This window comes from Trachymyrmex cornetzi, unplaced genomic scaffold (assembly GCF_001594075.2).
Source record: "Trachymyrmex cornetzi isolate Tcor2-1 unplaced genomic scaffold, Tcor1.1 scaffold832, whole genome shotgun sequence".
In the NCBI taxonomy this organism is placed as follows: domain Eukaryota; kingdom Metazoa; phylum Arthropoda; class Insecta; order Hymenoptera; family Formicidae; genus Trachymyrmex; species Trachymyrmex cornetzi.
In genome coordinates this window covers 26,394-31,312 of record NW_017300172.1, presented here as the reverse complement: position 1 = coordinate 31,312, position 4,919 = coordinate 26,394, and positions in this window count along the sequence as shown.

Here is a 4,919-nt window from a genome sequence, read left to right as displayed (position 1 = left end):
TATATATAAAATAGAACGTATTCAAGATTATCTTTACAGTTAATTCTTTTGTATTTAACCTTTTCGCTCCTAACGCTGGCTATGTTTTGCTTCTACGAAGCGATCCGTACAGACGAACGCTGGCTACAGCCAGCATTCGCGAAATAATTTATAGTGTTCCTTATAGTACAAGTTACGTCAAACCTTCCCGTACAGCCATATATCAAGCGTTGGTAACGCTGATTTTGTCAAATGATGTATATTTAAACATAATTAGTAATGGTAGTATATTGATACTTATAAAGCCACTGATATGAAAGGGATAATTAAAAAACGGTTTACAAAGAAATTATAATTATATTGTTTTAAAGGACAATCCCTTTTTTTTCAAAAACATGTCAATATGGCGTTGTTCATGCTGTTCAGGCGTAAAATGAAATTTTAAACACTAAAGACTCTCCACATATAATGTGTACACTTTTGGCGCGGGGACCCGTTCAATGGCGGTATTCCGACGGACCACCCGCTTTCTGAGCGAAAGAGTTAACAAAACTGTTTTCATTAAATATAATGATAGCATACTTTCTTTCAGACGTATGGCACAGTTTTATCTGTTAGGATAACTCTTACGCAGGTATATAACAGACCTTCTGTTCTTGCAATAATGCATGCGAAATTTTGTTCGATTATGGTTTGATATGAATAGGATGTGTTCGCGCGTATATAAATAAATGCATTTTATTTAAAACCAAAATCTCCGATTTCGCCATAACAATCAAAAATAATTTCTGGTTGTTATGACTGGAATCGAGATTTTACATCTAAAATTAGAATTATATTATAGGTATTATATTATTAAGATTTTTTAAATATATCTTTCAGCTTGGTTGGAATTACGGTCTTTTGAATATAGATCATCAGAATCATGATTAATTTTAATCTCAGCGCCCTATAGCAGTCCAATTATTGTATCAGTCGATACAAATCGGGCGAATATGCTGTTTTATGTCGTCGCGATGTTTCCTGTAGTGAATTGGAACAAAATAGTATGTACCATGGTTGATGAAAAAACGTCTTCTCTTTCAGTCGTTAATATAATTTTGAAAAAAATGTACAGAAATTTTGAAAGTTGTAACGATAGGATTAAATTTGAATTTCTCTATGTTACATACTGTTTCATAAATACCTCGTAGATTACGAGTGCATGATGCATCGTTTATCCTTGTTTACATTCTATGAACAAAGAACATTATGCATAAAACGAAATGCCCCAATAATTTACAGAGAGACATGTTCGATCAACGAGATATTCTGCGGGTATAGTTATCGAAAAATTTATCCAATGAACCAGTAATTTTGGTATATTAAACATGGTACAATTATCATTGCAATTCAAAATGCAATAAAAATAATATTATTACGTAGTAGCATAATTAAAAATTTAATAATGCGCGATAAAGTGTACGGTAACGTTGAAAATATACATATAATACAAATTTTATTGAACCAATGGTTACTTTAATATTAATAAACGGAATGTAATATTAACAATAAATGAATCTTATTTACTTTTAATTGTTAAATTGCGGTTATATAACAAAATTGTCCTCAATACGTGGCTAATAAATAAACAATAAAAACGGTTGTGGATATGCCACACACTAGATCTTATTAGTGAAATATCATTAATATATTCGTATATATAATTAAAAGAATTACAATAATTATGTCAGTTACAATTAATCAAAGTATAAACGTTTCGGCCCTGAATGTGGCCATCTTCAGTATAAATAAACACAATATATAAAATTATAAAGATATAAGCAATTACGAAATAACAGTTACAATTAGTAGATATAATAAAGTTTTTAAGTTGTCAAAGTATAAAATAACTCAATTTAATATTATTAAGTATTTAGTCGTGTGATCATATAATAATAAATTGAAGCAAACGAATCAAAAAGCCTTGAGTGATAATAATATTAAAATATATAGCACTTAACTTATGTTAAAAACTTTACAGAAAAATTTCAAAATGTTTACAGAAAGTATAATTTGAATATAGCATATAAACCCATTTAAATAAATTTATTAAAACAGGGAAGGATAAGTTGGATAAAATGGATAATAACAATGTTGTATTTAAAATTAATTGTTGTAATTGCGATTGCTCTTATGTCGGACAGACAAAAAGAAAATTGAAAACTAGGATTAAAGAACATAAAGCCGACATTATAAAATCTAATAATCATTCTGTTGTTTCTCTGCATCAACTTCAGTATGGTCATCAGATAGATTGGGAAAATATCAATATTTTAAATTCAGAACGTTCATTTTATAAAAGATCTATCTCGGAAATGATTCATATCAAAAAGCAGGGAAATGGTATTTTAACAATCAAAAAATTATCTAACATCTATCTACCTATTATTCAATCTCTTTCTTAACTTTGTTTCTTTTCTTCTTTTATTACATAATTTTAATTTTATAATAATAAATTTTGGTCACTCATTTATGTAAATGCTCTTTCTAATTTTGCCCCAATAGAATGTTTTTCCTTCTTACATCACATTTTTCCCCTTCTCTTTAAATTTTGATGTCTTCTGGTCTGAGGTATATATATCTCTGAGTTCAACTTGAGGGAACACTTTACGAATACTCAATAATTTTTATAAGAATAACGAGATAAGGATATATTTTCCATGATCGAATGATGTTACGAGTTTTCAAGATATAGGTGAGATTATAGTTTTTACACTTTTTAATATTGTTTGTAAAACGTTATGACAATGTCTAATTGGGCATATACATTTTAGTTTGGCAATTATATGTTGATGTTAACTATCCTTGTAAATAATATTGTACATTGGAGGAATTTTCTTATCAATCGATAATTTCTAATTTCATCACACGACTAAATACTCAATAATATTAAATTGAGTTATTTTATACTTTGACAACTTAAAAACTTTATTATATCTACTAATTGTAACTGTTACTTCGTAATTGCTTATATCTTTATAATTTTATATATTGTGTTTATTTATACTGAAGATGGCCACATTCAGGGCCGAAACGTTTATACTTTGATTAATTGTAACTGACATAATTATTGTAATTCTTTTAATTTTAATTCTATATACAAATTCTATATACGAATGTAATTTTAATTCTATATACGAATATATTAATGATACTTCACTAACAAGATCTAGTGTGTGGCATATGCTCAACCGTTTTTATTGATTATATATAAAATTTATTAAAATTTATCTGGTAAAATTTTATTACCTTCACCTTGTGGTACGCTGGTTAAGAGTACATTCTAGTAACTACACTAAAAATAAGGCCTTTTTGGAATTTTTCTTATAGAAAACTGTAAGACGTACGATTCTAATTTTTCACATATTTTCACATATTATTAATACACATGTCAATATATGAAAAAAATTTGTATAGCGGTATCTTAATTTCAAAATTCTACGAAATTAGTTGAGAGTCGCAGAGTTAAAAAAATGAGATGACCAAATGATTGACACGAGATATCTCGAGAACTAATAGCCAGAGAAATAAAAAACAAAATTTATTCTTAAATTTTATTTGCGTGATTATCGTGTAAATTAGAATTATTGAAAAATATTGAAAATTCGCGAATTGACACGTGTTTTTAGAACCTGATGCGAAAAAACACTTACTTCAAACACTTATTTCATTTCAATCGAAAATGTTGGACAAAAAATTACATTTTTAGTGAAATCGGTTTATTCTTTACGCGGTAGCTAATCGAGACTCAGGAGGGCTCCGATTGCACACATCGCATATTGCACACATGTATCGCTGATTGGCCAATTTAAAAATAAAATAATCTCAATGACAAAGCAGTTAAAAATTACTGGGTACCAGTTGATATGAGTGGTGTGTACAATCAGAACTGTAGGCAAACGGGATCCTCTCAGCTAATCAATCTACCTATACAACGCCGCAAGAATTTTTTAAATGGGTCGGTTAGTTTTTCTGAAATCGCGTCAACCGCCAAAAAAAGCAACGTTTCGAGAAAAGGGCGTTTAAAGTTTAAATTCTTCAAGATTAAAATTATATCGGATACCGAAAACATCCATTTTCTGACAAATAGAAGCGGAATTCCGAAAAAGCCCTCGTAGCGCTTGCAAGAAGAGCAAATGCGAAAACCTGACGTGATTGGTTTGGCAAAATAATAATGGATACCGAAACATCTATTTTCTTGTAAATAGGAGCGAAAGTTGGAAAAAAAGCCCACGTAGCGCTTGTAATGCTTGATTCACATTGCATCCGATTTGCGTCGTACGACGCTCTGCAACCAATCAGAAAACAGGATGATACGAAGCAAAATCCATCGGAATTCTGCTTTCTGATTGGTTCCAGAGCGTCGTACGACGCACATCGGATGAAGTGTGAATCCAGCAAAGCACCTGCCGCGCACTATTGCCTCCTGACAAAGTGGATATGAACTACGTAGCAAGGTCCACTTTTCTGAGGGTACATGCGTCCACTTTTCGAGGTTGCAAGTGATAAGTCAATATTTGATTCGTATATAATGCCCCAGATAGCAAAATACCTCCACGGTATTAGTACGGTGAGCGTACGGCGTATTATGCGTGCCGATACCGTACCTGTCAGGTACGTGGGTAAAGGGTACAGTACCGGTACACCGTATTTTTAGTACGCCGTACCGATAATGTACGCCTTAGGTACGCATGTTATTAAAATTAATTAATTTTATAGTTTTATTGCTAAAATGCTTATTATTATTGATTAATTATCTTATTCTAGAGTACACATCATAAAATTATGAAAAAAAAAAAATATATATTTTCCCTGAATTCGGGAACTAATTTCATAAATACTTCAAATAGACGGGGAGGCCGAGAGGTTAAATGTGGATTTACTCGAGCGTCGTGGGG